This window comes from Cicer arietinum, chromosome 6 (assembly GCF_000331145.2).
Source record: "Cicer arietinum cultivar CDC Frontier isolate Library 1 chromosome 6, Cicar.CDCFrontier_v2.0, whole genome shotgun sequence".
NCBI lineage: Eukaryota > Viridiplantae > Streptophyta > Magnoliopsida > Fabales > Fabaceae > Cicer > Cicer arietinum.
This window is the reverse complement of record NC_021165.2, coordinates 35,920,233-35,932,271: the sequence shown is the minus strand read 5'-3', so window position 1 is coordinate 35,932,271 and position 12,039 is coordinate 35,920,233. Positions and strand designations below refer to the sequence as shown.

Sequence of the window (12,039 nt, the reverse complement as noted above, 5' to 3'; positions counted from 1 at the left end):
GTGACCTTGGTCAAGCATCTGATGCCGCTCAAGAGGACACTGCTGGTCCCTCAAATGCTGCTGCCCAAGATGATGAAGACGATGAGGAAACAACGTCTGGTGATGATTTTATCTCCAATCACATGATCATGAACAGACTTGACTCTCTCCAAACCTTCATGCAAACCTAATTCCAAAATCTGACCACTTCTATCGACACTTGCTTCCACAACATCGAAACTACTATTGCTCGCAACTATGACACATTATCCCAAGACATTAGTAGTTTATCTAACAAGATTGATCATCTCCATATTCCAACAAATTTTGACTAGTTCGATGCTAGGAGTTTATTTTCTATTGTTTGTTTGTGTAAGATTTCGATGCTAGGATTTTAATTATTATAGTTTGATTGTGTATCAATTAATGCTGACAATATTCAAACTCGCTTACCATTTCGGTCGTTATGATGTACTTAATTGAACATGACTCCATCCTTTATTATGTCATTCTCTTTTGTTTACAAAGTGTGCTATTTTTTCCTTTTTTGTGTTTATATGCTTGGAATTGTATGTTTCTATATTTTTCCTTCTTTTTGATCATGTCAAAAGGGGGAGAAAATTTGGTATTGTTGTTTCTTTAAAAACCTTTGTAGGTCTTCAAACAAGTTTTTAATGTGATCACATACATTCAAGATCAACGGGGGAATACGCATACATTACGGGGGAGCAATGTTAGAATGATAGAATCTCTCTAAAACAAAAACATTTTGTCATAATCAAAAAGGGGGAGAATGTAAAATACATGTTTTTTATGAAGACAAAGATCAACAAATATGATCAAAGCAACAAGCTTGAAAAGAAGTTCAAATATCTTCATTGATAAAGCGTTAAATCCAAACATATTAGATGTTTAATGTAAAGGTAAATGATACAACTAATACATCAAATACATGAGAACCATTCATATTTACATATGCATATAAAGTATTTTCAAAAGTAAAAATTACATTAACAAAGTCATAAAACTAATATTTTTGACAAAATACAAAGGTGTATTCGGTTACAGCATAGTGTATTCGAATACAAAGCAAGTCAGTAGCCAAAACCTTTGCATTTGTATTCGACTATGACCTACTTTAGTCGAATACAAAACAAGTCAGTTGCCAAAACCTTTACATCTATGACCTGCTTAGATTATTTTATCTTTCTATACCCACATTTGGTTTTGGTCCTAGTTTGTTAGTTATGAAAGGTATCTTGTCTTTCCGTGTTTTCAACATAAGACAATTTAGTTTGTTGTTACATTTCTTATGGAAGTATGCACAAGCAAATTCAAGTTGATTAAATCTAGGATTTTATGTTGTCTCTTCAAAGCCTATATCGCGTTTATTGTTTCTACTGACACAATAGACCATATAAGCTTGTTTACTTCTATCTATGCCTTTACCTAGAAACTCATGAAAGGTTATCTTATACATACAAAAGTTGGAACTTTATCCTCTGAGGTTTCTGAAACTTTTTCTTTTGTTGAGAAACTCATTTTGCATATCTATGAGATAAGTTAGAGAATACCTTAATTTCTTCATTAGCAACCTTAGAGTTAGAGTTAGAATTAGCATAAGTCATTAGAGCCATTTTCCCATGCTTTTTATCTTCATCAGATGATTCATCAAAGTCATCCCAAGTTGCCATAAGACATTTCTTCTAGGACTTAAAGTCTTTCTTGTGGGAATTTCCTTTCTTGAGTTTAGGACATTTTGATTAGGAATGGCCTAGTTCCTTGCATTCATAGCAGGCGAGCTTTCTTTTGTCAAGCTTTACAATTTCTTCTCTATATTTTGGGATCTTCTGAAGTCTCTTTTGGAAAAAGATTTCTTTATATTTTTCCAGATTCACAAGATTTTTCTTGAGATAAAGAACCACTCTTTATCATTTGAGTCTTTACTCTGACCTTCCACTTTGCTTTCCTCTGAGTCTTCAGTTGCTTGTAGAGTCTTAGAACTTGTCTTTTTTCCTTGGGATTTGAGAGCCATGGATTTAGACCTTTTTTCTGGCTCATCTTCAAATAGTTAAATCTCATAGGATCTGAGTGAACTCATTAGCTCTTCTAGAGATAGTTTGTTTAGATCATTGGCTTCTTTAATAGTTGTTACCTCGTCCACTTGCTAGGAAGACTTCGAATGATCTTTTTGACGTGGTCGACAATATTGTAGCTCTTCTGGAGAACCTTTAGTCTAGAAACCAGAGTTTGGAATCTAGTGTAAGTACAGAAGTGCACCTAAGAGAGGGTGTGAATTAGGTGTTTAGAAAATTTTCTAGTTTTTAGAGACTTAGTGGATTATTTTTCTGATTTAAGATAGTGTATGGAAAAGATAAATGGCAGAAAAATAAAGAACACAAAGATATTATCCTGGTTCCCCTTATGACCAAGGGTACATCTAGTCCTCTTGCACACCACAAGAGATTTTCCATTATTGTTAGAATAAGTACAAGTCCCATCCTAGGACCTTTGTTACAAACTCCTAACACTCACCCTAAGATAGCACACCACTATCTTAGTTTACAAAACTTGAAGAAAGAACACCACTTTCCTCAATTTACAACACTTGAATGGTTTAGCAATATTGATTTTGACTTAGATCAATATGATATAACAGTTGGTGTACAATGATAACAATCCAATATAATTTCAAGTACACTAGAGAACTTTTCTCAATGATATGAAAATGTAAAATCTATACTTGAAATATAAAAGTAAAACTTTGAAAAACTCAAAACATTTCAGAAAGTTTGTTCAAGGTTTGGTTGAAGGATTGGTTATGTTTGATATGAAGTTATGGTGTATTTATACTCCGTAAACATCTTTTCAGATTCGTGGCCATTGATCCAAGAGGTTTGATGAAGAAATGCAATGATCTGGAACCATTTCAGAATTGAAAAATTGCATTGTTTCCAGTTGTATTCGACTACAACTTGTGTGTAGTCGACTACACATCCTTTTAATGTTCAATTTTATTTGAATTTTGAAGCTTGTATTCGAATACACATTCTTGTATTCGAATACACATTCTTGTATTCGAATATAGATGTTTGAAGATGTTCAATTTTAGCTACTGACTTGTCTGTATTCGACTACAACATGTTGTTTTCGAATACAACATTGTATTTTGCCAAAAATATTATTTTCAAATATTATTTATATATTTTGACTTTTTGAAAATCCTTTTGATGCATATGCTAAAATGAAAGGTTCTCATGTGCATTTGAAGTATACGAATATTAGATTGCATCATGTACCTTTACATTATAAAACTTCTAGCATATTTGACCATAGTTGTCTTTGATGTTTGACTTCTTTTTGAGCTTGCAACTTGATAACTTTCCTTGGTCTTTGTGTTCATCAAAAACATGTATTTTACATTCTCCCCCTTTTTGATAATGACAAAACCTTGCTGTTGTTGAGACTTCAAAGTGTTTGATCGTTTTAATCTTTCTCCCCCGTAATGCATGCTTACTCCCCCTTTGAGCTTGAGTTCATGCCATCATGTTTTAAACATTTTGAAGACCTACAAAAGTTTTTAACAGCAACAACATACCAATTTTCTCCCTCTTTTGACATGATCAAAAAGAAGGAAAAACAACAAACAAAATACTAAGCATATATAGGGAAAATCGCAAATATATATTAGACGACACACTTGTTGTATTCAAATATAGGATTTTTTGGAAATATGTATTCGAATATATACAATGTGTATTCGGCTACGATATTAAAATTTTGTTTTTAAACGAAATTTTCACTAAAAAAATGAAATGTAAAGCACATTTTCATATTTACAGAACACATAAACATAAAAGAATCAATTTTATCAACATATCAAGTGAAAATTTTAGATGTTGAAGAGAAGTGACTTACAAAAACTCAATACCTTGTATTAGTACCTTTCTTGACCCACACATAATGCCCATTTGGAACACCAAATTTATTAAAATGACAAGCATTATGTGTGTGGCCATTTTGACCACAATAAAAGCATGTAGGAGTAGATTTATTTGTATATGTATGTATATGAGGTTTCTTTTGAATAAAATTCTTCTTATAATAATGATGATCTTTTTGCATAATTATAACTTTTTCTTTGTTGGATTGGCCACTTGCCTTAACAAAGATGGTTTTATTTATACATGGTTTATCAAATATTGAGTAACCATGATCACTTTTTTTATTATAATATATTTGCATATTAAGGACATTTTCCAATCCAACTTGTCCATTTTCATATCTTTCAATTACTTTATTTAATTGGACAATTTTGAAAGAAAGAGAATCACACTTATCACATGTAAAATTCTGTTTTAATTTTTCAGAATCTTTTTCCATGGTGTCAATTTTCTCTTTAAGAGATGAAATTTGTTTCTTTTGAGTTGACACTATTTTGAACAGATTTTTACATTCCATAAGTAATTCTTTAATTTCATTTTGAGCATCATTATACTCAATAAATAATTCACTATTAGTATCATTATTATGAGAAGAGTCTTTGTTACTAACCTCTTCTTCTTTGTCGGATTGGTGTGATGCCATCAATACAACATTTGCACATTCGTCACTTTCCGACTCTGAAGATGAACCGACTTCATTGTCCACTCATGCTATATAGGCCTTTTTGGATTCTTTCTTCTTCTGAGCACTTTTCTTAATATTTGGGCACTCTGCTTTTATGTGTCTTTGCTTGCCACACTCAAAATAAGTGAAATTTTGATTCAAAGTGGAGACATCCTTCTCCTTGAAAGTTTTTCTTTTCTTTCCAATTTTATAAGTTTTTTCATTTTGAAGGAACTTACCAAATTTCTTTACAAGGGAGGTGATGTTCTCATCTTCATAAGAATTCTCATCATCGATTTTCTCTTTTGACTCCACTTTTAAGGTAATGCTCTTTGGCTTGTTTTCTTGAATTTCATTTTGTTCTAGCCTTTCAAGTTCAATTTCATGTTCTTGAAGTTTTCCGAAAAGTGCAGAAAGAAACATCTTTGATAGGCTTTTCTTTTAAGAAATTGCTGTTACTTTAGGTTGTCATGCCCTTGTTAATGATCTTAGAACTTTAAGGTTCAATTCATCATTAGTGAAGATTTTTCCAATCGTCGTCAAGTGGTTGGTCAGATGAGAAAATATTTTCTGCAAGTCTAGAAAAGATTCTCTGGGCTGCATTCGAAACAATTCAATTCTTGAGATAATGTGTTGAGTTTGGAACATTTTACCTCAATGGTTCCTTCATGTGTTACTTCAAGTGTATCCCAGATTTCTTTGGTTGTTTTGCAATGAGATATACGGAAAAATTCATCCGTTCCAAGTCCCGATTGTAACATGTTTTTGGCCTTTTTATCAAACGACACTTTCCTGTTGTCATCATTTGTCCATGAGGCTTTTATCTTTATTTCTTCTTTATTGTTGATGATTGTTTTTGGAACATAGGGACCATTTTCTACTGCATCCCATATATTTTCTCCTTGTGCCTCAAGATATGTTTGCATGCGTATCTTCCAAAAGTGATAGTGTTCACCAATGAAACATGGTGGTTTAATGCTACTACCACCATCTCTAAAAACTGGTTGTGCGAATACCATTAATAAGGATCAAGGAGCAAATTACCGGAACCTGCTCTGATACCAATTGTAAGTACATAAGTGCGCCTAAGAGTGGGGGTGAATTAGGTGTTTAGAAAATTTTCTTGTTTTTAAAGACTTAGTGGATTATTTTTCTGATTTAAGATAGTGTATGGAAAAGATAAATGGTAGAAAAATAAAGAACACAAAGATATTATCCTGGTTCCCCTTATGACCAAGGGTACATCCAGTCCTCTTGCACACCACAAGAGATTTTCCACTATTGTTAGAATAAGTACAAGTCCCACTCTAGGACCTTTGTTACAAACTCCTAACAATCACCATAAGATAGCACCCCACTATCTTAGTTTACAAAACTTGAAGAAAGAACACCACTTTCCTCAATTTACAACACTTGAATGGTTTAGCAATATTGATTTTAACTTAGATCAATATGATATAACAGTTGGTGTACAACGATAACAATCCAATATAATTTCAAGTACACTAGAGAACGTTTCTCAATGATATGAAAATGTAAAATCTGTACTTGAAATATAAAAGTGAAACTTTGAAAAACTCAAAACATTTTAGAAAGTTTGTTCAAGGTTTGGTTGTAGGATTGGTTATGTTTGATCTGAAGTTATGGCGATTTATACTACATAAACATCTCTTTAGATTTGTGGCCATTAATCCAAGAGGTTTAATAAAGAAATGCAATGATCTGGAACCATTTCAGAATTGAAAAATTGCATTGTTTTCAGTTGATTTCGACTACAGCTTGTGTGTAGTCGAATACACATCTTTTTAACGTTAAATTTTATTTGAATTTTGAAGCTTGTATTCGAATACACATTCTTGTATTCGAATACAGATGTTTGAAGATGTTCAGTTTTAGCTACTGACTTGTCGGTGTTCGACTACAACATTGTATTTTGCCAAAAATATTATTTTCAAACATTATTTATATATTTTGACTTTTTGAAAATCCTTTTGATGCATATACTAAAATGAAAGGTTCTCATGTGCATTTGAAATATATGAATATTAGATTGCATCATGTACCTTTACATTATAAAACTTCTAGCATATTTGACCATAGTTGTCTTTGATGTTTGACTTCTTTTTGAGCTTGCAACTTGATAACTTTCCTTGGTCTTTGTCTTCATCAAAAACATGTATTTTACATCTAGAGAATAAAACTTCAATGTCTTCATCTTCTTCCATTTGAAAGAGTTTATAGTTTCTGACGAGCAGATTTGCTTTGGTTTCTTGTACCTGCTTGTTTCCTTCATAGTTAAGAACTAGAGCATCAAGGATACTCTTAGTTGTTTCCTTGTTGCTGCATTTTTCAAACTCCTTAAAGGTGATAACATTTATCATGAAGGTTCTAGCTTTATGATGCATTTTGTATTGTTTATTTTGATCAACATCATAGTTCTTTCTCGATATTTCATTACCAACAACATATTTTGAAGCTACACAACCATCTTCGACTATGTCCCAATGTTCATGATCGTTAGAGATGGAGAAACTTTTGAGTTTATTTTTCCAATACTCGAATCTCTCTCCATCAAAAAGAAGAGGCCTGTTAACACGATTAAGTGCTCAACTTTGAGACCAAGCTTTAATGCTAATTGTAGAACATAAAGAACACCAGAAATTGGGGGTTTGAATTGTGTTTTTTTAAAAAATTTACGTTGCTATACTTAAAGTAAAGAAGTTATGCAAGTGAAAAAAAATAGAGCATAGAGACATATCTATTTATCGTGATTTACCACCAACATGGTAGCTATGTCCAGTCCCTTCAACCTGAAGGATTTAATCCATTAGTTTATTAGTGAACCAGACTTACACTTGAACACCTACTAGTCACACTGACTATGTTCAATCTTTTCAAGCTTTTAGCTTAGTACAATCAAGATGTTGAGGACTAGGTTACAACATAATGGGTTTTGGGTTTTTCTAAATTAGCTTTTGCAGATAATGTTTACAAATATTTTATTCAGAAATTCTCTTAGCACTAAAGTGAGATAGAATGATATTGATAGTACATATGTGTTTATCGTGTCTTTCTTTGTTGAAAGAGGCACGTCCTTTATAGAGTACGGTTAGGGTTTCTGGGCATTGTCCTAATTACATAAAATCAGGATAATCCACGAAGTTTCGTATCATATCTTTGTGGAATTAATTTGACACAAAGACTTTCCAAAAAAGATTGATCTTGTATTGATTTGGCGTATCTATTTAAAACAATTGGGGAAATGAGGGAACGATGATTAAGGTATACCTTGAGTTCTTCAGAAAAGTAACAGGATATGCATCAGAGGATGCACAAATGCTCTGTCTTTAGAGCGTTGACTTTTCAAAGCATTTACTTTTTCAAAGCTTGATTATTTTTAGAGGATGAAAGTTCAGAATCAAACGGTGAAATATTTGATGTGATTATTAGAGGCATATGCAGTAACTTGCTTGTCACACATGTCAAAGGCAGAGCCAGAAAAATTCTTGTTGCGCCTCTTAGAGGCAGATTATTAGAATCCATGTTGAGTTCATGATAGGCAAATAAGTTGCGGCATTGTTTTGGTTATCAAATGTACTAGAACACAATGTTGATTTGCATATCAGACTCAACCAAGAGAGGAGAAGTCGTATTGTATCTTGTATTTGTCTTTCTATGTTACCAGAGGTTATACTAAGAGTCTTCTGACGAATCCTATGAATTGGAACCTATGCACTTAAATTCAACGTTAGAGCATCAAATGATTTCACAAATGATTTTGTTATCATCAAAATCAGTAAGGGCCATATTTTTTCAAATCAACTTGGTTCCAACACTTATGTATTTGCTCATAGTTTTTAAATATGAAGATCAATCTGGAGACTATTTTAACCATTTGAGTCATTTAATTGTTCATTTAATCTCAGTAGTCTTATGTGCGAATTTGATATTCTTAACTTATAGTATGGACTTCCCAAAGTGATTTGTCTTAACTTTGTATTCATAAAGGACAACTAGAATGTTCTTCTGAACATTCTACAATCACTCATTTTAAAGATTCTTCAAAACCTCTTGGATTTTATAAAAGTGGATTTTTATCTTGATAGGATATGATATGAGACCACAGATAATGATCAAAACTTTCTTCATTTCTTTGAAAAAAGCCACGTGATTTTTGCATGAATATGCAAGCTTATACATAATTTTCTATTTTTGAATAAATCATCAAAAAACAAAAATTAATGGATAATATGATCACAATCATAATTAACAATTGAATTAACTGTTTGATTATCTTCAAAATTATAATTAAAAATTTTACCTCAATAGTTTGTCGTTTTATTCCAAAAAATTTCCCAAAAAATGTTACATCAAACTCAATCATCCAATTTTAGAGGATCCCTGTCCTTTATTGGGAGAGATTTTGGGGGTCATAGTACACCTAATTTTACTATGACCAATATATGTTGGGGTTAATATTTCAAAACGATAGTCAATTCAAAGAAAACCTTCTTTTATAGGTTTAGTAGCATCAAATTCCATTTTAATTTTCAACACATACTTTTTATCTGGATATTAGTATATGTCAGATTCTATGATTCTAAAATTTATAAAAACCAATCGTGAAACCTATTTGTTTAGTGAGGCAGTGATGTGACTAGTCGCATAATTTAACCCACAAAAGAACATATATGTAATATTCATGAGAGAGTTCAAGATCCTATTTCCAACCTTTATCAACAAGCCAAGAATATAATAAATCCAAGGTAATTTAATTAAAAAAAAAAAACCACATGTACTAGTAATTCATAACACAATAATTTGTAAAAGTAAAGATTAATTTTTCTTGTCTAATCAACCCAACAACTTATTTCATCCTTTAAATCCACACTCACTCTTCATTTATGTTAGTGGGAGTGGACCTTATTCTTTGTCACTTTTTTCTTTTATTTTTATTTTTTATGACTTTCTTTGTCACATTTTATGTGCATGAAAAACGTTCAAACTTACCTATGAAAAAAAAAGGAAAAAAAATAAAAAAATGTGCAGTGTTGCAACGTGGTATGAATGTTCCACCATAAATATATTTAATTTAGAGTAAACTTTATTTTCATGTTTTATTTATCGTAATTAAGCCGTCTTAGCTCAGTGGTAGAGCGCGTGGCTTTTAACCACGTGGTCGTGGGTTCGATCCCCACAGACGGCGGAGGATTTTTGACATATATAAAATAGAATAATAAACAACTAAGCCTATTAAATATATCAATAAACATTAAACTAAATATTCCTTTCGTATTTGATTAAAATTACAATTTTGTCCCTAAAAAAAGTTATTTTTTTAAACTTTTAAAAAGATAAAAATCCTTTATTCTTCAATAAATCATTTTCATTTTATTCTTTAATATTTAAACAAAGTCATCCAATAGCAAAATTATTCAATTAAATATCAACAGTACTAGACAATTCTAAAAAAATCAACAATATATCCAAAAAAAATTGTATTAGTTTGTTCTTACAAAATTAAATATCTATGTAGATGGTGATTGTTTGAATTATTAAGAAAAAATGAGCGATTTTTTGAAGAAGAAATTATTTAGACATTTTCTTTTGTAGAGATCAAATTATCCCCTTTTAATATTTCAGGGATAAAATTGATCATTTTTAATTATTGTTAAAGACATAATGAGTAAATGTGCAAATTAGTCTCTGATATTGTAAGCTTCGGTCAAATTAGTTCTCGAATTTTGTGAAATTAGCAAATACATCTCTAATATTGTAAAATATCAAATAGTCATTGTGTAAACTTTTATTGTTAGATATTTTGTCATCTCATAGATAAATATATGTATAATTGTAATTAGGCATTGACTAATTATTAAAAAATTAGTCAATGAAATATTTAAATTTCATAGGAAATTTAGTATGCATTGTGATGATATTGATATGATATCATTGTGGAGGGATTAAATATTCAATTAACATGTCACATTATAATATCTAATCATAAATGTTTAAATACGAACTCTTTTGATTACTATTTTACAATTTAAAGAACATGTTTGTCAATTTATAAATTTCATGGATTAATTTGATTGACGCTTACAATTTGAAGGACCAATTTGATTATTAACTTGACACATAATCATTCTTTTTTGTGAAGGTGGTTTGAATAGGGACTAAGTTGTCCCAATATTTTTTTTCGAGAGATTAAAAGTTGTTTTTTTTTCTAAGCTAATAAATTTGATCTCGCAATTTTTCTTAGAGACTAAACTATCGCTTCACTGGGTAAAAAAAATTAGTGGAGTTTTTATATATTAAATTTAGGAATAATTAAATTTTCAAACCTTTAAATTATTTGTTTGTACTAAACACATCTTTTTAAGGGTTTTTGTCCCACATAGGTCATTTAAATCTTGTTACGCAAATAAAGTTATCCATTTTTAGAATTCTCTTTACAAAAATACATACATGGTTGTTACGAGTCTAATGTAGATTAAACAATGCTAAGAATCCAAAGTTATCTATATTTACATGTCATATCGGCATTTATTTTTTAATAGTGTCGATATGACGTGTTAATATGTCTACATGGCAAAACAATAATTAATATTATTATGACAAAATTGCATCTGCAATCTTTTAAGTTATATGTTTATACAATATAAAGTCATTAAGATTCAAAACAAAAACATAAACAAAATTTATCTCATTTCTCTTGCTATAAACCCTAATTTTATTCATCAAATCCATCAATGAACTAGAATCTTTCCCATCCCTTGTAAAATACATGTTTTTGATGAAGACAAAGATCAACAAATATGATCAAAGCAACAAGCTCAAAAAGAAGTTCAAATATCTTCATTGATAAAGCGTTAAATCCAAACATATTAGATGTTTAATGTAAAGGTAAATGATACAACCAATACTTCAAATACATGAGAACCATTCATATTTACACATGCATATAAAGTATTTTCAAAAGTCAAAATTACATTAACAAAGTCTTAAAACTAATATTTTTGACAAAATACAAAGGTGTATTCGAATACACCATAGTTTATTCGAATACAGATGCAAGTCAGAAGCAAAGGCTTCACATCTGTATTCGACTACGACCTGCTATAGTCGAATACAAAGCAAGTCAGTAGCCAAAACCTTTGCATTTGTATTCGACTACGACCTATTGTAGTCGAATACAAAATGTAAGACCCATAATTTTAAAGTATACATTATGTATTTTTGGGTATTTTGAATTTTGGCTCGGAGGCTTTTTGGCCAAAGTTAATATTATTTTGGAGTTTATATGAGCAAAAAGATATTTTGATGCCGTTTAGAATTACTCGTCATTAAATAAATTAAATTAAGTGCGGTGAATCCTTTACGGAGAATTTAATGCGTTACAGGTGAAATGGTAATTTAACAAATATCTAGATATTTTGAGATATTTGTTAA

At 30.7% G+C, this 12,039-nt stretch overlaps 1 non-coding gene across 1 annotated transcript; it reads left to right on the top strand.

Moving 5' to 3' along the window:
* Nucleotides 1-9,721: 9,721 nt before the first annotated feature.
* TRNAK-UUU (transfer RNA lysine (anticodon UUU)) lies at nucleotides 9,722-9,793 on the top strand. Its single transcript has one exon. It is a non-coding gene; the product is annotated as a tRNA-Lys (tRNA).
* The last annotated feature ends 2,246 nt before the right edge of the window (nucleotides 9,794-12,039 follow it).